This window comes from Trachypithecus francoisi, unplaced genomic scaffold (genome assembly GCF_009764315.1).
Source record: "Trachypithecus francoisi isolate TF-2019V2 unplaced genomic scaffold, Tfra_2.0 Contig01461, whole genome shotgun sequence".
Lineage (NCBI taxonomy): Eukaryota > Metazoa > Chordata > Mammalia > Primates > Cercopithecidae > Trachypithecus > Trachypithecus francoisi.
Window position 1 is genome coordinate 1,556,144 of NW_022681433.1, and position 21,805 is coordinate 1,577,948.

A 21,805-nucleotide genomic window follows, 5' to 3' on the forward strand; every position below is an offset into this window, starting at 1 on the left:
CTTACCATTTCATATTCCCTTGGCTTGCATTATTGGTATCATCTTCAATCAGGAGCTTCTTTGCAGAGATATTTAAAAATCACTTGTTTTTTGTTTGAGGATTAGTTTATTTAAAACTAGAAATTTTAAGTCATAAACCCATGGAAACTGCAGTATGTGGCATTACGCTACAAGCAAGTGAATGAATGAGATCATAGAGGTCAACAAGATCATTATGCAATGCTCAGTCTTCCCCCAGGACATCTTGTGTACCTGATGTGGCACAGACGGGATGGGAGCAACAATGTCATTCTATATATAAATATTAGTCAAGCCTTCCAAGTGGATTTCCAAATGTTAGGAAAATGTAATTTCTTTCTCATGTTAAGATTTTAAAAAATATAAATAGGATTTCAGTTATATTCTTCCTGTACCCCAGCAGCTTGTCTTCCAGAACCCTGGAGAAGTGAGTCCTCACTTTGGAGACCATGACTTAAAAGCAGTAGTTCTTAAGCTTTAGAGTTTCTAAGAATCTCTCTGAGGTTATTTATTTATGTGTTTATTTATAGTTAGGTTTACTGAGAAATAACTTCTATATAGTAAAATTTACCTTTTGGGGTATATAGTTTCATGAGATTGGCCATTGTATGTGTAACCACCATCACAATCAATATTTAAAATATTTTCCTCACTCCCCTCAAATCACCTTGTGATCTTTTGCATTCCATTCCCTCCTCCTAACTGCAGCCTCTGGCGATGTAATTTCTGTCCCTCCAGTTTTAATTTTTTAATTGAGATAAATTCAAAAAACATAAAATTGACCATTTTAACCAAATCATTTCAGTGGTTTTTAATATATTCACAATGTTGTGAAGCTATCACCTCTATCTAATTCCAGAAGATTTTCATCATCTGCAAAATAAACCCTTTACCCACTAAAGCAGTTGAAAACTTTTACTTTAAAAGCTGGCTAAACATGTAAGCTTTGAAAAACTTATTAAACAAACATGCAGATACCCAGAGATTCTGGTTCAGTAAGCACGAGATGAGGCTCTAGAATCTGCAACTTTAACAAATTCTCAGGTGTTCCTGATGCAGGTAGTCCCCAAATCACATTTTGAGAAACCCTCTTCTAAAGAAAAAGCTGTTTTAATAGAGCACAGTAAAGTCTAATTTTAGAAGAGACACACGTGGTCATTGGAGTGATTCCTTATAAATATAACCTAGATCTCCTTGAGACCTCACCATCATCTTCTAGCAAAGGATGTCTCATTGACATTAATAACTACACATTTTTCTCTTAACCCTGCTGCCCATTCAGGACCCTGTCTCTTTGGCAAAAACTGTTTAGATGTTTCTGACCATCTGTGAGGGATGTATCACACCTCTTTGTCCCTGTCTTCTCATTACAAAGTCACTTGGAGACTCCTTTTAGTGTCACAACTCATGATGCCAATACCAAGAATGAATATCAAGAACATCAAAGTCCACAGAACGGTTGTGTCTTCCAACTATCCCTGTCTTGAACTGGATTCCTTGAAAACAGACTTTGAGTTGGAGAGCCGTGTGTAGAAGGTTCTTTGGGGAATGCTCCTAGGAGATACACCTGTCAGAAAGGAAGGAAAGAAGACAGACTGAGCACAGAGAGACAGAGGCCAAGGGCCCAAGTAGTCCTGTGGCCAAATGAAGATGAATGGCCTTCCAGTGTTGTCCCCTATGGAGGCAAGCTGGCTGGGCCTTTGTATCCTTGCAGGAGCCAGTCATTGCCACAGGGTGTTCTCCAGAAGAGGGAACAGTTCCCTGTGGTGGAGGGCATTTTCCCATGAGGGACACAGCTCTGAGCCATCAGCAGTTGATATTCCCAGCATCTGAGGTATGGTGTTTAGGTCCTGAAGAGACTACCTGAGCAGAATACTACAGTATCTACCACAGTCAACTCTGCACCGGTCATATCCATGTACCTTTTCATAGTAAGTTTACTTCATCCCCAGGATTCTGGTTGGTCTTGTTTCCTATGGAACTTGGTTTTTTCTGTTTTTTTTTTTTTTTTTTTTTTTTTTGAGGTGAAGTCTTGCTCTGGCGCCCAGGCTGGATTGCAATGGCATGATCTCGGCTCACTGCAACCTCCACCTACCGGGTTCAAGCGATTCTCCTGCTTCAGCCTCTCGAGTAGCTGGGATTACAGGCCCCCATCCCATGCCTGGCTAATTTTTGTATTTTTAGTAGAGAGAGAGCTTCACCTTGTTGCCTAGGCTGGTGTTGAACTCCTGACCTCAGGTGATTCACCCACCTTGGCCTCCCACAGTGCTGGGATTACAGGTGTGAGCCACCGTGCCCAGCCTCCTGTGGAACTTATAAGAGAAGGTAACTGGGAAGAGCTAAATTTAGCCCCTACTGCTGCAGTTGATTAGAGGCTGTAACTGATACTCAATATCCACCTCTTCCTTTACCCATTTTTGTAGATTCCCTTTAACCTCAGCTAGGACCTATGCTAGTCTAGGTGGCTTGTCTAGTACGGTGACCCAGAAGCTCATTCCTGTGGGGTTGGAGCCCTTGGCTACCATGATCCTGCAGCTTCTGTAGTTGTTGATTTACCATTAAAACCGAGCAACTGAGAAAACAAGAGATGCTCCCATGGATTACCCATGCACCAAACATTCTATGCCACCCCCAATGTGCAGCAGAAACTCTGACTCCTCCTGATGATTGGGGTCAATTACTCCTCCACTTGAGGGGAGGATTTTGACAGAAGCTCTCATAGCATTCCTCAAGCTAGTGGAACTTTAAGAGACTGTGCAGTGCCTTTAAGATGTTATAATGTGTAATTTGTTTACTACAAAAAAAGTTCATGTAAAAAAGAAATAATTTGGTGAAATATTTCTGAGCTGCCCTGTCGTGAAACCCCAAGCCTTTTCCATCAGAAACCAAAATACTTCACTGACCTGAATCCTTGTCTCGCCACTCCCTGCCTCTTTTCTTTCACAGCCGAATCCTCAAAAAGTAGTCTCTACCTGCATTTTCCAAATCATCTGAGGAATAATAGTGCCATGATATAAAAAAGCAATTTTATGGTAATTGCATTTGTGAATTTTTGTTATAAATAATAGTTAAGATTTGCTAATAGCTTATTGCAAATCATTATTATCTTATTTATTTTATTCAGGCATTCACTCATTCAACTAAGATTTACTGAGTTCCTACTAGGCACCAGTCACTGTGGTTGGTTCTGGGAATGTAGTGTAATACAACTTCAAGAATGTAGTCCCTACGCTCATGGAGTTCATACTTCAGACTTTCGTGGAGAGACAGATATTAATCAAATAACCACACAAACAAATGTGAAATTGATGTGGTGCTTAATGCTGTAAAGGAGAAATAGATGCTCCTGTAAGATAACTGGGAAATTGACTTAGTCAGAAAAGTCATGAACAACTTCCCTAAAGAAATGAATATTGGGCTGGAATTAGAATAATGAATAAGAGACATATATATGCTTGTATATATTTATATTCACGTACCAAAAATTTTCCACATTTGATTTTTTAATAAAACAATCCACAGACCCGGAATTTCAGCAAACTCTAAGCAGAACAAATACAAAGAAAAACATACCTAGTAACATTATGGCCAAAATTCTGAAAACCAAAGATAAAGAGAACAATCTTAAAAGCAACTAAAAGAAAAAAGACATTATCTCTCTCTCTCTCTCTCATACACACACACACACACACACACACAATTATATGAATAAATGTATTCCAGAATATAGTAGGATGACACCCTTTAAAGGGCTAAAAGAAAAAAAATTCAACTAGAATTCTCCATTCACTGAAAATGTTCTTCAGAAAGGAAGAAGGCATGAAAACATTTCAGCTATATAAGAATTGAGAGTCATTGCCAGCAGACTTGCTGTTTCATAAATGCTAAATGAAGTTCTTCATGCTGAAGGAAAATATTGCCAGATGGAAATTCAGATCTATAGGATGGAATGGTACATATTGAGAATGGTAAACATGTGGGTAAACATAAACAAGTATTTTCATTTCTTAAAATTTTTAAGGGGATGTATGCTGAATTGTGTGTGGCCAGTATGGGACCCCCACTCCTTTTGGAGGCTGTATTTTCTGGAATTCTTTTCAATATGGTTCTAGGTTAGAATTAACCAAAATAAAAACTTGCCTGAGATCTGGAAAGCAGAAATAAAGCAGAAGCCATTACTCTTGAAAGGCTGTGATCAGACATGCTGTGTTAACTAGCAAGTTTCACTTTGTTCTCATTCTCCTGTTCTGTGTCCAGCTAATCTTCCCAACTGCTGGTCCTACTGACCAGTAATGACCCCAAATCCAGCACCAAGTTCTTGACTTGCCCACAGAGCATTAAAATTACTCTATTCAAGGCTGCAACCAGCTACCGTGTTTTCTGATATGTTGTACTATTTTTAGTTTTCATCTTAGCTGACTTCTGTTTGAGGTGTTTGATGATCCTGTTTTCCTGAAGATGATCTGCTCAACTCTTGGCTTTGTTGACACTATGATCTCCTGAGTTTTGCATCGCTCACTGCTTTCTAGTCTCCTGAGTTCGTCTGCCTATCCTAACGTGTGCTGTCCAGGATTCTGTCCTAGGTTCTCTGCTCTCACTCCTGCACATTGCAGAGTGATCACACACTGAGGAAGTCAGAGTGTCTCCTTCATTAGTTCGACAAAACGAATTTGGAATTTTGCTAGCTACTGGGGTTGAGGGGGAGGAGGTGCGGTCCAGAGATAAAGACACTGATCCTGCCCTCAGGGTGCCCATAGTCTACTGAGGGAGACACAACCTTAAGATTGTTGAAAGTATAGCAGTGACTGGTGGGAGAAGGTTGGATCATAAAGGGGCTTAGCAGATTGGTGAGGAGTTTTGAATTAATCTTGAGAGCAAAGGAAAATCAGTCAAAAATTTTATGTAATGAAGTGACACAGTTAGATTTGCATTTTAGAAAGATCATCCTGGAAATGATGGGGAGGAGATTAGAGAGTGATAAGATTGGAGAGAGAAAATTAGTGGGAAGTTCCTGCAGCAAACCAACAAGTTATGATTTAGGTCTGAAAAAGGGCAATGGCAGAAAGAGCTCGAGATGAGGCAAAGGATTAGATGGATAAGCAGTGGCTCACTCCTGTAATTCCAGTGATGCAGGAGAATCTCTTAAACCTAAGAGTATGAGGGAGCAGTGAGACTGGGTGGTGGAGTGAGACCTTGTCTCTCTTTCTTTAAAAAAAAAAAAAAAAAAAGAGTGAGACAGAGGTCAATTTATTGGGATTTGGTTCTCATTTGAATATGAGAAGTAAAGCTATGAGAAAGAGGAGAAACAAGTTTTAAGGGAAAAAGGATGAGTTCAGTTTTGAGTTTAAGGTATCTGTGAATCCTTTAGAGTAGGATTATTCAATTTAGGCACTATTGACATTTTGCGCCAGATCATTCTTTGTTGCAAGGGGTTGTCTTGTTCATTGCAGAATGTTTAGCGGCAGCCCTGGCCTCGACCCAGTACGTGCCAGTAGTACCCTACCCCCAGTTATAAAAATACAAAATGTCTCCCTCCAGACATTGCCAACTGTTCCCTGGGGGACAAAATCACTTCCAGTTGAGAATCAGTGATTTAGATAGAGGTTGCTCCCATGGCTTCAGCTACCACGCATATGCTAATGATACTCGTATTTGCATCTCAGCCCACACCTTCTCCTGAGCTCTAGACTCGTGTAATAAACAGCTTACCAGACATTTCCAGATTGGCTGGACAGGATGAGGGCCAATTCAGTTCAGGGTGATATTTACATTCCATCTGTACGAATTCTATTCAGAATCCCATTCAAGGTGCCAGTTCTTTAAATCCATAAGCAGTACAAACTGTTGTCAAATTCCTATATGTATAGAGAAGTTTCTCTTTAAGAACAACAACAAAAAAAAAAGATGAGAAAAAAATATTTTATTTTTATTTTGGGGATTTCTTTTTTTCCTGGGAGTAATGGCTCCTTTGTAGTTAAATGGGTACGTATTTCAGGACCATAGGGAAATCTATGAATTCAGAAATGGACCATTCAATTACATGACATTAGTCAGATAATAGGTTGTCCTAAATTTATGGATTTAAATGTGTCAAGGAGAATTCATTCTCTCTGTGGAGGACAAAGCTAATGTTTTTTCCCTTTGTTTTACTTCTCCCAATGATAAGATGAACATATGTTTATAATAGAAATTTCTGAAACATAAAAAGGATAAATAAAAATTTATAATTATTTTTGAATTAATCATTCAAATGTAATCTATAGTTTTGTATATTTATTATCTATTTGTTATAAATTAGAATCATGTTGGATATATAGTTTTGTTTCCTAGCTTTTAAAATATTATGTTACAAAGATTTTACAACTGCATAAATTATAATTATAGTTAGCCATTCTTATTGAATAGTTTTCAGTATCTCAGTAGTATTAATAATACTGCACAAAACATCCTCATACCAAATCTTTGATAACATCTCTGTTTATTTCCTCAAGCTGGAGTCCTAGAGGGGTAGAAAATGTTTCTAGCTCCCTGACATGTTGTCATATTGCATCCCAGAATAACTGTACCACTTTACACACCCACAGGAATATATAAGAGGATTTTCCTACCCCATTCTTATTTATGATTTCTTACTCTGTTACTCCATTCTTTTCTTTATCATGAAGGGCTTTTTTTGTTGTTGTTTTTTAAAAAAAATCATTGCCTATCTGACATGCATAATTTTTTTTTTCACCTTAAGTTGAGCAATAAGGTTTGTACTATTAGGTATTTTTTTTTCTTTTTTCCTTTTTTTTTTTTTTTTTCTTGTTTTTGAGACAGAGCCTCACTCTGTCATCAGGCTGGAGTGCAGTGGCCTGATCTTGGCTCACTGCAACCTCCGCCTCCTGGGTTCAAGTGATTCTCCTGCCTCAGCCTCCCAAGTAGCTGGGATTGCAGGCACACACCACCTCACTTAGCTAATTTTTGTATTTTAGTAGCGACAGGGTTTCACCATGTTGGCCAGGATGGTCTCGATCTCCTGACCTTGTGATCTGCCCGCCTCGGCCTCCCAAAGTGCTGGGATTACAGGCATGAGCCACCACGCCCAGCAGCTATTAGGCATTTTTAAGGGGTGCACTGTGCATCATTACAGAGGGAAGGAAAGCACTCAGGCTGAATTGCTACTCAGGGAAGCCCAGACCTGGTCACCTTGGGGAAGGCTGTGAAGGGGGTTCCCAGCACCCCCTCCCTTATACCTGGTTGCCTCCCATAACCATCCTGCCTTGGGGGCCCCAGCTCTTTTATGCTTTTTACTCTCGATCCTATTTTGCTCTCATGAAAGGATTGAATAGATATGGGTAAGGCTAAATTCCTTAACCATTGATGCACATTTAAATTTTGGTTTTGTTTGTTTTACTTACAAATACAATGATATGTTTCTTCTACCATACAGGGTCCTGCAGATCTTTGAGCATTAAGACAAAACCTCTGTCCTGAAAGACTTCGTGAGCCAGTCCTGAGAGACTGTGGCCAATGCCGGTGTGTTATCAATTTCTGAAATCCGAACTTCAGAATGAAGGGAAGGGGGTCAAAAGCCTGCCTCAGGGTGTCAGGCAAACCTGTACATGAGAGTTGCGAGTTTGTTTTGTTGATTAGTTGATTGGGGCTGTGGTTGTGGGCATGGTGGTGTAACACATTCTTTCTTCTGGTCAACCTTTGCTCCCTTCCCTTCCTAAGTTACAGAAATAATACATGCTTGTTTGAACGTGCATTTGCTACAACAAGCATGTGGTTTTTTTGTATCTTAAAATAATACCAAAGGAAATAAAAGTTTTTCCCTTACCCCATCATTATCCCTCCAAGGTAACCATGTTAACAGACTGGTATGTGACCCTCCACACCTTTTCTCACACTTAACACAACACATACCAACAAAAGTACATAGCTGGGGCTGGGCGTGGTGGGTCACGCCTGTAATCCCACCACTTTGGGAGGCCAAGATGGGCAGATTAGGAGGTCAGGACACTGAGACCATCCTGGCCAACATGGTGAAACCCCATCTCTATTAAAAATACAAAAAACTTGTATTTTTTGTATTTTGTATTTGTGGTGGTGCACACTTGTATTCCCAGCTACTTGGGAGGCTAAGGAAGGAGAATCTGTTTAACCTGGGAGGCAGAGGTTGCAGTGAGCCAAGATCACTCTGCACTCTAACCTGGGTGACCTGGCAAGACTCCGTCTCAAAAGAAAAAAAAAAAGTATGTAGCTGGAACTCTGCATTCACTTTCCTTTTACTATTATGCTTATTGTGATTGCTGTGATTACTATTATGCTTATTACTCTCCAGCTTGTTTTGCTAACTTAACAATACATCATGTACATCATTTTAAGTCAATGCACACAGACTTATTCCTCCTCCCTCCTAAAAATAACAACTCTTAATTGAATAAAGTAATAAATGCACATGATACAAAGTCAAACACTACAAGAGAATACAGTGAAATATTTGTTTGCCTCCCAACCCAGACTCTCAGTACCCTCCCCAAAGGGAACTCGACTAAGACGTGAAGAAGGATTTTTTCCTTTCTCCCTGGAAGTGGAAAATAGGGCCCAGTGCTAAGGACGGAGAGGCACAATGACTTTGCATTCTAAAGAGTCCTGCCAACATTTGGGACTGGACACCTTCCCCAGAGTTTAGTAAATCAGGCAGAATTGCCTTCCTACCACTAGTAAGCACCCCATCTAAAACTCCGTAGTATATAAGGACCCTTCTCCTTAAATACTCCTTATATGCTACGTAGTATATAAGGAGCCTGGGGAGGTGAGAGAGGAAACGAGCCCATTACTTTGATTGTAGGTCTCAAGAGGAGAGAAAAGACATTTTTCTCATGCATGCTACCCCTCTCATCCCCAAAGCCAAGTGAAGGGGGACGGTCCCAAGGGAAGCACAGGACTTGGATCTAGCAGTGGCACAGTCATTTCCCCAAGCTCGGCAAGGTGCTCCAGTTCCCTGTTGGTCAGGCATATTCTGTTGCATGCAGGCAAACTAGAGTCCTGTAGCTGTTCCCTCTGGAGGGCAACCCCAGCAGCAAAGGCTGTGGGATGTGCCACAGGAGGCAGGAGCAGGGCAGCGAAAAGAGGGCCAGCAAGAGCCGGGTGGTCCACTCAGGAAACTGCGCAGAGAAGGGCCTCTGACAAACTTGGGCCTACAGCCCTTGTGGAGCTCACATTTGCACAATGGCCACACAGAGAGTAGTGAGGACTATAATTTAGCTGTTAGGTTGGTGCCAAAGTAATTGTGGTTTTGTCATTGCTTTCAATAAATAGCAAAAACCTCAATTACATTTGCACCAACCTAATAGAAATTGTGACAAGTAACCGGAAAGGGAAAGAATTGTAATTGTGCCTGGGTAAATAAGGAGACTTTTGTTCTTTGCCCCAAACATTCTCTCTGTACCCAGCAAGGAGGCTCTGGGGCAAAAGCTCTCAGGTGGAATAGTACCAGGGGCTACCGTGAAGTTGGGAAATCTGGTGGTGGGGGTGTCACAGTGACAGGGTACCATTCCTAGCGTTTAATGGTCAGGCACCAGGGATAATAGACAACCTTCAGTGCCTAAGTGAACCCTCATTATAAAACTTGTCCTACACAGTTATTCGGTGTTCTTGTGCACAGTCATGTGAGGGAGAAACCTGCACATTATCATCTGAGCGTAGGACCTATGTTTTAAGTAGAAATGTGTTTTTATTTTATTTTATATATTTTATAATTGCATTTTAATATTTATGTGTGTATAAATATTAAATATACCTACAAAAATTGTTTGCAATGTTCTAATATGCACTGAATTTTATTCTGCAGTGGTTATGGGTTGTGATTTAACATGACCCTTTTCGGGCAACCCTCGACTTTTAGCTAGGGGGTATGAAACACGTCATGGCATGTCTGTCATATTTTTGGGATTTCACTGGATTTGTGAAAGGGTCTCAATAAGTCGTGTAGATTTTGAACAGGCAGGTATGGTTGAGTCTCTGTTTTGGGTCACAGATCGTATTTCTTCCTGCTCTAATGGTGCATTCTAAGGAGAAGGAAAGGGAGTCATTGCTTGTGAGGAACCTGAAATATGTCAAAGATGATGCTGGGCAGCTAGCTTGGAGTCCTTATGATTGCTAGTTGTCTGAGCTAGATGTCGTTATCCATATTTGATTGGCATTAAAACAATAAAACTAAGGAAACGAAGGCTTTCACTAACATTAAACTAACCTTGCTGGCTTATACTTCTTTTCTTACTCCTGCTTTTCCACTCACATTTTAAACTTCAAATGTTTTTGTTTTCTTTTTACGTAAAGTCACCACTTTTTCTCAGAATGGCATCCCTTGTCTTTTGTGGTTACCTGTATCTCTAAAATCTGGTTTCCTTTGTCACAATCTTACTTTAGCTTTGGACGTCTTTCTCTTTTGATTTTCACATGTAATTAGCCACTTGATAATTATTCCACAATGGCTCTTGAATTTAACCTTCTCTTCACAACAATCAAGTCCCTAGTTACTTTACATGTATATATGGGTAGGTTATTTATGCCCTGTAAGCCTAGGTGTTCCCATTTGTAAAACAGAAATAACAGTTCTTATACTTAGTAATCACCCAACAAAGGCTACCCAGGAGGCCATTATGGAGAACAGAATTTACAACTAGTATGAAACTTTTTTCCCAATCCCCTCCTTTGCAGCCACTGAAGAAAGGGCTCTATTCTGACATCAGCTGGTATACTGCATATTCCAATTCTGGCACTAACCTCCTGGAGTTGGCGCAGACCCCACCAGTGAAAGGGCATTGGTTCAAAGCAAAACAGCCCTCACTTCAGACTGTCTACAAATCCAGAGGGTGGCAGGTCTCACAATAATCCACTAAAATGACTCATGTAACTCAGGAAAGTGCAGGAACAGCCCAATGAGGAGACACATAGGGTGACGTCTTGGAGGGTTGCAAATGTAGAGATTCTACACTCACTGCCACTCTGCATTCTGGTGTGTTCAGGTGTTCATCAACCAGGAAGTTCCACCGAGCTTTGGCATCCAGAGTATTTTGGGGTTTTGGCCACATGAGTGAGATCCATTTCCAGTCCCCCTCCCCTTCCTGAAGGTCAGGAGGCTGCGCTGATATCATATGGTTCAAAGCCTCAACTCTTTAATCACATGGTTGATCTTTCTAGAATTATCAGCATCCATCCTGAAGCTATCTAGGGTTCCACCATGAATCACCTCATTAGCACAAACTGAAGAGTGTCCTCAAAGGCTCATGAATAATAAAGAGATTCCTATTTGTGCCAGGAACCCAGGACAAAGACCAGACAAATTATTGATTATATGACAGGCTTCAAAGCAGAGTTTGAAAACCACTGACCAGTAGGGCAAACTCAAATTTCTAAATATAAAACAGACTAAATGGATTCTAAGTTCCACAGGAAACTGTCTTATTTACTATGATTGTCCCAGTGAATAGTGCAGTACAGGGCACATAGCAGGCACTCAATAATATTGTATGGAACAATTTCCTTAAATTCAATCATATGTTGTCTAGGACCCTTTCCTAGTTACTGTGAGCACCAATACCTGTTTTCTCTTCCCTATATCTAATCTAGGCTCCTGGAGGCCTCTGTATATTCTGACTAAAGATTTGGTAAATGCCCATAAACAAAGTAATCCTTCTTTATGAATAATCACAATGCATGATGCCCAAAGAATGATTTACTTAACATGTTGCAGTAGTTTGAAAGAAAACAGATATCACACACAATTTGGTCATAACACAAATAGTTCACAATGACGAATTTAGAAAATCATTTATCATTAAATTTTAGGGTCCCTTGTGTCATAGAAAAAAGGCTATAAAGGTTGAGTGTGTATAGAATCAGTAGTTTAGAAAAACAGTTAAGAGTCATCTGTGTTCTCAGAGGTAGATTTACGTTTTAATACTAGATACATTTGCTAACATTTCTATTTCTCCAGTGATGGTCACTATGTTTGGCATGAAGTCATATTAGATAATAAGGAACCACACTCTTTCTTTTCTTCCCTCTTGCCTCCCACTCTCAACTAAAAATATAAATGACTGTTTATTACAACCATTTGGTTCTAAGAAAAAGATCTCTTCGTAGCATACTGCCCACATCCATGACTATTTCCTCTTTGCCACCTATTTTGGTTCTGTTTTTGCCCGGGTCTACCACTTCCTATTTCTTCTCTAATCTCTATTTACCATATTGTGTTTTGAAAATTACCACTAATTAGTACTAATAGTTACCTACTGTATCAAGCATCATCTCTAACACCTGGTTCTATAGTCCTAAAGTAAGTGACAAGCCTAGTACGTGATAAAAAATGGACAGAAAGTGACAGAAAATGACTAAAATTTAAGTACAAAAGAAACTAATAACCACCTCATACGCATTAGGAAAGGCTGCTATTAAAAAAAAAAAAACAGAAAATAACAAATGTTGGTGAGGATGTGGAGAAATTAGAACCCGTGTACACTGATGGTAGGAATGTAAAATGGTGCAGCTGCTATGAAAAACAGTATGGTGCGTTCCTAAAAAAGTTAAAAATAGTATTACCATATGATACAGCAATTCTACTTCTGGGTATATACCCAAAAGAATTAAAAGCAGAAGCTAAAAGAGATATTTGTACACCCATGTTCATAGCAGCATTAACACAATAGCCAAAACGTTTGTAACCCAAGTGTCCATCAACATATGAATGGATAAACAAATTGCGGTGTGCACATAAATGAAATATTATTCAGCCTCAAAAAGGAAGGAAATTCTGACATGTGCTACAACATGGAATAATCTTGAGGACACTATGTTAAGTGAAATAAGCCAGTCACAAAAGGACAAATGCTGTATGATTTAATTTATATGATGGGATGGTCAATTTTATGTGTCAAGGTGACTGGGCTATGGGGCACCCACATATTTGGTCAAACGTTATTCTAGGTGTGCCTGTGTGGATGTTTTTGGATGAGATTAACATGTGAATCCGCAGAATGAGTAAAGCAGATGGCTGTTCCTAATGTGGGTGGGCCTCATCCACTCAGCTGAAGGCCTGAATAGAACAGAAAGGCTCACTCTCCCTCCAGTAAGAGGAAGCTTCTCCTGCCTGGCTGCTTCAGCTGGGACAGCACATTTTTCCTGCCTTCAGATTTGAAGGAGTCTCGAGCCTACTGACTTTCAGAGTGGAACTTACAACACTGGCTTTCTTGGGTCTCCAGTTTGTTAAGTGCAGATCTCAGAACTTGTCAGCCTCCATAACTGTGTGAGCCAATACTTTCTAAGTCTCTCTCTCTCTCTCTCTGAAATCACATTCTGTTGATTCTGTTTCTCTGGAGAACCCTGACTCTGGAGAAACCCTGTTTCTCTGGAGAGCCCAAAAATATTTGAGTAATCAGAGTAATCAAATTTGTAAAGACAAATTGTAGAATGGTGGAGGGCAGGGGCTGGGAGTGGGATGAATGGGGAATTATTATTTAATAGGCACAGAGCTTCTGTTTTGCAAGATGAAAAGAGTTCTCTGGTTGGAGGGTAGTACGGTAGCACAACAATGTGTAAACACTTAATGCCACTAAACTGTACATTTGAAAATGGTTAAGGTAGTAATTTTTATATTGTATGTACTGTACCATAATTTTTTAAAAATATAAAAACAACTATCTTACATATTAAACATACCAAAGTTAGCTGTGATGACAATAACCAAATGTAACAGCATAACTGTCTTTGTATTATCCATCAACCTCATTATCTATGATTTGTGTTAAGAAAGATGGTACTGGTGGGAGTAATGGTGGTCATCATCACCCCCCTTTGCTAATTTCTCAAGGTTTTTTTAAGAATGTAGAAAAAAAGAAATTCGTTTAAGAAATAATGAGTACTTACTCTGCCAGGCAGTGTGTGAGGCACTCTGGATACAGTGCTCAGCGAGACCATCCTTCTAAAGCTTAGGCTCCACTGAATAGGACAGACAATAAAAGGTAAACCCAAAGTACTTATAGATTGTGACAAGGGAAATACTGAGGTATGACACTGAGAAAGAATCAGTTATGGAAGTATTAGGAAAAGACCATTTCAAGCAGAGGGAACAGCAAGGATAATAGTACCATAATCCCTGAACTACTTAAGAAAGTGATACTTACATGAGGTTGCAGACTTTGAAGTGTGCCGAGTGAAGGGAATTTCCTCAAGCTTACAGAGTAATGAAATAGGAGATGCCATGTTTCCATCTATAAAATAAGAGGCTAATATTTGACAATAACCAGATCCTTTTTAACAATTATTTTGAGGATAAATACATGGATCAAGGAAAATAATTCCTAAAATAAATAGATTACTTATTGAAGACTTGAACATGAGTTTTTATCAATATATATTTTTACCAAATATACTATGGCTTGACAGTTTTAATGGAATCTTACAGATCATTCTTTTTTAAAAAAGGAATTTCCAGGCCAGGCGCAGTGGCTCACTCCTGTAATCCCAGCACTTTGGGAGGCCGAGGCAGGCAGATCACCTGAGGTCAGGAGTTCGAGACCAGCCTGGCCAACATAGTGAAGCCCTGTCTCTACTAAAAATACAAAAACTAGCCGGGTGTGGTGGCAGGCACCTTTAGCCCCAGCTACTTGGGAGGCTGAGGCAGGAGAATTGCTTGAACCTGGCAGGCAGAGGTTGCAGTGAGCCAAGATCATGCCACTGCATTCCAGCCTGGGTGACAGAGTAAGACTCCATCTCAAAAATAAATAAATAAAATAAATAAATAAATAAATAAATAAATAAATATAAAAAAGGAATTTCTAAAAAGCCTCTAAATTATCTTCTTGAAAACTCATATGTGGTGAGATGGATTTGTTGTTGTGGTCCTCAGACCAAACTCAGTATTAGAACAATTAACATAACAGGTATTATATCAGAATTAAAAGGTGGCCCTGGGAAAATGGGTCCCAGAATGCTGGAGAGCATGAACCAGAGACACCCAGGCCAACTCTGTTCTCCTTTGCTGGCCTTTGCTGATGCAGGAGTGAAGCCAAAGATCCAAAGAGTCTGATATTATAAATATTTCTTCCTAAATAATAACACAGGCCTTGAAAATTATATAATGCAAATTATAATGCTACAAGAATTGAGCTTTCCTTGCTAGGTAAGACCATACCTTGAGTGGACGGTAGTGCTGGAAGCACGTGTTCCCATTAAGGACTTAGCAAAGAGGGTAAGGGAAATACACGTGTGACCACCTTGCTTCCACCAAGATTTTTTCTTCTTTGTGAATAAGTTGGGAACTTGCTGTAACTTACAGCTATAATCTACAGCCCACCCTATTTTTACATATATAAAGAGGCATTATGAAGTGATCAATACCAAGGACAGCCATATCTCTGAGTCAAGCAACTCCTACCAAGGCTTCATGGGTAAGGGATGGCATCAGTCAGAATTCCTGGAATTATGAGCAACAGAAAGTTATGATAAACTTACTTGTATACATTAAGTCAGGATTTATTTACTCACGATGTCCACAGCAATGTTTCAGATTGGGATGATTCACAGTTCAAAGTATAGCACCAGGACATTTTGTTTCCCTTGATCTCAATCATTTGTTTCGCCTTTCTCTTGTCTCAGTCAAGCTTTTCTCAAATTAAAGCCAAGATGGCCCTGGCAGTTCTGGACTTATGTAGGGGCTATAAGCACCCATAACCTTAGTAAGAAAGAGTCCCTCCACCAGGAATTTCCATGCCAGGTGCAGTGGCTCACTCCTGTAATCCCAGCACTTTGGGAGGCCGAGGCAGGCAGATCATCTGAGGTCAGGAGTTCGAGCCTGGCCAACATAGTGAAGCCCTGTCTCTACTAAAAATACAAAAACCATGTCCATCTCTGACAAAGCTTTCTGATTGGCGCTGGGTCAAGCACTGTGAGGCCAATCACATGCTGAACCTGTGTGCCTGGTGAGGTGGAGTTAGGTGATGGACAGCCTCACTTGGTATGCAATATACAGGTGTTACTTGCATCAGAGAAGGAGAAGGAGTGGTCTGGCAGACAGATATGACAGAATATCTAGCAAAGAGAGAAACATAGACATTGCTCCTTTGGAGGTAAAGGGACGGAATACCAATGTGCACTTTTATACACTTCTTCATATGTAATGAAAAATGCTTATCAAGGCTTCTAAACATCTCTCAAACACTGAATTTACATTTAATGCCCATTCAAAATATTTTAAATTATGGAGTTGCCTAACTTCTAAAGATTGGTTACTCGAATTGTGAACATTTCCTGAATACCTACTGTGGGCCAGGTGTTTTGCTAGACACTTTACATCTGTTATTGAAGGCTCGCAACACTCTATTGAGTACTATCATATCTGTTTTTTTTTTTTTTTTGAGACAGAGTCTCACTCTGTTGCCAGGCAGGAGTGTGGTGGAGCGATCTTGGCTCACTGCAACCTCGACTCCCTGGTTCAAGTGATTCTCCTGCCTCAGCCTCCCGTGTAGCTGGGATTACAGGTATGCGCCACCATGCCCAGCTAATTTTTGTATTTTTAGTAGAGACAGGGTTTCACCATGTTGGCCAGGATGGTCTCAATCTCCTGACTTCGTGATCCACCCGCCTCGGCCTCCCAAAGTGCTGGGATTACGGGAGTGAGCCACCGAGCCTGTCCATATCTGTTTTACAGATAAAAATATTGAGGTGCAGAAAAGGTAGCAATTTGGCTAATGTCATACAACTAGAAGTGATGAAGTATGATTGAAGCCCGGATTTGCCTGGTTTAAAAGCCCATAGTCTTCTTCGTATTTCTTCCTTACTTAAATCCATTTGCTTGCATGGATTTGAGCTGCCTATGCATGGTGGAGGGGAAAAGTAATGTAAGTTGGCAACCTACTAGAAAGTGTCAATATTCTTAGTATGCAGAAAGCTCTTAAAATTAGTTAGAAAGATATTTTAGGCCGGGCGCGGTGGCTCAAGCCTGTAATCCCAGCACTTTGGGAGGCTGAGACGGGCGGATCACGAGGTCAGGAGTTTGAGACCATCCTGGCTAACACGGTGAAACCCCGTCTCTACTAAAAAATACAAAAAGCTAGCTGGGCGAGGTGGTGGGTGCCTGTAGTCCCAGCTACTCGGGAGGCTGAGGCAGGAGAATGGCGTAAACCCGGGAGGCGGAGCTTGCAGTCAGCCGAGATCCGGCCACTGCACTCCAGCCTGGGCGACAGAGCGAGACTCCGTCTCAAAAAAAAAAAAAAGAAAGATATTTTAAAAATACACAAAGGAGAATTAGATAAATAATAACTAAAAATACAAATTACTTTTAAACTTATGAAAAAATGTTTATCCTTACTGGTAATCAAAGGGATAAAAATAAAAACACCCATCTATCTGGTCAGCCCTTTCTCTCTCTCCAAACCAGTCCCCCTAGCCCCTGTCTCCCACCTGTCTTCTCCAGCTCTGCAGCAGGCATACATCAAATGAAAGAGACTGGGAATGGTGGCTCATGCCTGTAATCCCAGCACTTTGGGAGGCAGAGGCAGGGAGATCACTTGAGCCCAGGAGTTTAAGACCAGCCTGGGAAACATAGTGAAACCTTGTCACTACAAAAAACACAAAAATTAGCTAGGCATGGTGGTACATGCCTGTAGTCCCAGCTACTAGGGAGGCTGAGGTAGGAGGATCGCTTGAGCCTAGGAGGTAGTGGCTGCAATGAGCTGTAATCATGCTACTGCACTCCAGCCTGGGCGACAGAGCTGGATCCTGTCTCAAAAAAAAAATGGAAAAAAGAGCAATAAGAGGTCAATCTTGGAGTACCAAAGAAACAATGATTTTCATTTTTTTTGTTTTTTGAGACAGAGTTTTACTCTTGTTGCCCAAGTTGGAGTGCAATGGGGCAATGTCAGATCACTGCAATCTCAGGCTCCTGGGTTCAAGCAATTCTCCTCCCTCAGCCTCCCAAGTAGCTGGGATTACAGGTGCACACCACCACACCAGGCTAATTTTTTGTATTTTTAGTAGAAATGGGGTTTCTCCATGTTAGTCAGGCTGGTCTTGAACTCCTGACCTCAGGTGATCTGCCTGCCTCGGCCTCCCAAAGTGCTGGGATTACAGGCGTGAGTCACTGTGCCTGGCCGTGATTTTCCTTTTTCCCTCCCTCCCTATAAAGAACAGTTGTCCAGCTTCGTGACTGAAATGTGTGGCACATGGGTGATTTCATATAGGTATTACTAAAGATGAATATTCTTGGGCCCTTTCAGACCTATTGGCTCAGAATCTCTGGGTGGAGGGAGGAACGAAACCCTATAATCTGCATTTTAATAAGTTCTGCAGGTAATTGGGATGCACACAAAAGTCTGGGAACTCCTGGTATGAACCTTTGATTTCTTAGCTGGTGTAGACAGTGGAGGAGTGGAGCACCCACCTTTTTTTCAGTCAGACATAGCATGGAAGGATTATTAGTTGCATTTTTCATCAAGTTACATTAATGTGGTATGTAAAAAATACTCTTTCCAAACTCTGGAAAGAGCTTGACAGTCGATACTAGCTTTTGGTAGTGTGATTTTCTTTTTTTTTTTGAGACAGAGTCTCACTCTGTTGCCCAGGCTGGAATGCAGTGGCGTGATCTCAGCTCACTGCAACCTCTGCCTCCCGGGTTCAAGCGATTCTCCTGCCCCTGCCTCCTGAGTAGCTGGGATTACAGGCACCCACCATCATGCCTGGCTAATTTTTGTATTTTTAGTAGAGACAGGGCTTCACCATGTTGGTCAGGCTGGTCTCAAACTCCTGACCTCAGGTGATCCACCCGTCTCGGCCTCCCAAAGTGCTGGGATTATAGGTGTGAGCCACTGTGCCCTCCTGGTAGCTTATTTTTTTAATAAGCATGTGATCAGATATTTTAGTAAGAGTTTGAGAGATTTTACACAGATTATGATGAACATCTTTTAAAACAAAACACCTTTGGTTCATCTTTAAAAACATTGTGAAGGTCCATTCTTTCCCATTCAGTCTCATTGCCATCAGCACTGTTCATCATTTCAAGTAGAGACTATTTTTACTGCCACATAGCTAGCACTTGATGCTTCCTGTCTTCCTGATTCAATTCACAGTATGTCACCACCTAAAACACAATCAAAAGTCCTGTAGCTGCCCAGTTTGCTCATCGGATGAAGTCCAACTTCATCCAGCTACTCAAGATTCTTCACTCTGTAACCTTTTCCTCCTGCTCTGCCAACACCTTCTACTACTTTCTAAAGATTAACCTCCTCATCCGGCTGGTCTCATGGCCCCTGTAACTTAACTCTGTCAGGACTCCAAGTCTCTCCTTAGGCTCTATTCCCCTCTTCTGTGTTTATCCAGTCCTAAATAGCATTCTCACAATTAAGCTCAGGTGCTGCCTTTCCTTGGGCTCAAAGTTTTCCTCCCTATTGTAGCTTTGTCACTAAAAAACCTTCATATTTCCTGGAGGTTAATGTGCAAACTTCTTGTCTTGGCATACAACATGGCCCCAGATTCTCTTTCTGGTCTTATTCTTTCCTCCCCATTGTAGCTTTGTCGCTCTAAAAAGCCTTCCATTTCCTGGAGGTTAATGCGCAAACTCCTTCTCTTGGCATACAACATGGCCCCAGATTCTCTTTCTGGTCTTATTCTTACAAACTGTTATATATACTTGACCTCTAGACACACTGAATCACTCTCTGGTTCTCAGTCATGCCCTGTACTTTCAGCTGTTTCTTTCTCTCTCTCTCTACATGATCTGTCTGCCAGATTTGACTTGTCTCAGCCTGACAAACTCTTGTATAATATATCCTACAAAAACCATTTCAAATACTACCTTCTCTGTGAAGACTCGCTGATCTCCATTCCAGGTGCAGCAATCCACTCCACAGTATGTTGAACCTAAATCTCTGACACATGCCTCACTGTATTGCAATTCTTTATTTGTATATTTATCATCAATACCTAATGTAAGCCCATTGATTCACAGTATCTAGCAGGGTACTGTTTATACAGCAGTTACTCAATAAATGTTGTTTTTGGGAGGCTGAGGCAGGAGGATCCCTTGAGGCCAGGAGCTTGAGACCAGTCTGGGCAACATAACAAGACTCCACTGCTACAAAAACAAAAACACAAAAATTAGCCAGGCACAGTGGTGCGTAACTAGTCTTAGCTACTAGGGAGGCTGAAGCAGGAGGATCACTTGAGCCCAGGAGTTTTCGAGGTTGCAGTGTGCTATAATATTGCCACTGCACGCCAGCCTGGGCAACAGAGTGATACTTTGTCTCTAAAAAAATAAAACTAAGCAAAAAATGTTGTTGAATGCTCTAACTTGTGTGGATCTCTCCATTGTCTTAACTCCAAGAGCTCTTAGTGCTTATATCAATCATTTTGCAAAATCGCCTTAGGTTGTTCTCCCATTCTTTCAGGTGTCTACTGAGTTCCAGCGAGATTAAATGGAGATATCTTGACCAAGGTATTTAATTCTTCCAGCCTCAGTTTCTTCATCTGTAAAATGGAGAATAATAGTACCTCAATCAAAGCATTTTTATGTGAAATGAGGTAATTCATTAAAATCTTGATGCATAGGATGTGCTCAAAGTAGGAAAAGCATTTGATAAACTTACATCCTAAATTTATGTCTTAGGGTTGCTATGAGGATTAAATGAGAAGATACACATGAAACGATGTCATAATATATTGTGTAACTATTTATTACTTTTATTTTCACTGTCTCCTCATCTAGGTTCGAAGCCTGGTTCAGCCTTCATTCCTCAAGTCCAAGATCTTCCACTGGATGCCCAAAGCCTTCCTTACCTAGCCTTGTTTGACTTTTACAGCCTCCACTCTATTCCCCTCTTCTCAGCACTCATCACAGGGTTAGGCGCAGGGTAGGTGCTATGTATTTAGACAGTGGCAGCTCTAGAATTAGCAAGGTCTTTAGCTGAAAGTGAGGTCTTCTGACTTCTTTTTGATGTTTGTTTGTATAACTTGTCTCACATTTTGCCTTTGTCAATTCACTGTGACATTTTGGGGATGCAGTCTAATTACATTAGGCTTAGTTTGCTTTGTGGTAGGGCCGTTTCCGATGTTGGAATGTACGAGAGGGAGGCAGCCTTAGCCAGTGTCCTACTTTTTCCTTTACTAAAGACATAAATTATCTTTATATAACTCTTGTATTACAGCATGACTGGAAAAGTGCTTGATCTGGATCCTTTCTGATATTTGAGTAATTTCTACCTATCATTAAGATGTGAATTTTTTTCCTTAGAATTTAGGAAGCGGTAATAAAACACAGAAACCACCACCACGAAAGGGACAAAAGGTAACGCTTTCACGTAAGGTTTGGAAACACTAGTGTGGTTACAATGAATCAAGACAGTTATGAAAGTTCCCATCATGTGCATGTTTTCTCAGTTTCCGAAATCTGAAGCCGAGTACATGGAAAGCTCCCTATACTTAACTAAGAAATGAAGACTTGGTGCAAGCATCTGAAGAGCCTCACCGACAAATGCTCCTAAAACCCTTGGCCTTCCCTGAACTCCTGAGATTCTGTGGGATCGCAGGGAAAAGGCGGGGTGAAGGCCTGGTGCATCCAGGTGAACAGACAGTCTCAGGGACTGCGAGGCGCGCGCCAGACCCTAGCGCCGGAGCTCGGAGTACCCCGCGGCTCGGGCCGTCTCGGGACGGTGCCGGCTCTTTGACTGACGCTCCGCAGGCTCTTTCAGCCCGCGTGAGCCATGCAGGGCCGAGCTGGGCCGGGCCGAGTCTACTGAGCCGGCCGCGC

At 41.0% G+C, this 21,805-nt stretch overlaps 1 long non-coding RNA gene across 1 annotated transcript; it reads right to left on the bottom strand.

Annotated features, from left to right (window-relative positions):
• Positions 1 to 814: 814 nt before the first annotated feature.
• On the bottom strand, positions 815 to 21,789 carry LOC117096803. The gene is made up of 4 exons (XR_004442645.1): positions 20,738 to 21,789; positions 13,933 to 14,004; positions 5,728 to 5,895; positions 815 to 1,585 (listed from the first exon to the last, which is right to left on the bottom strand). It is a non-coding gene; the product is annotated as an uncharacterized LOC117096803 (long non-coding RNA).
• Positions 21,790 to 21,805: the final 16 nt, after the last annotated feature.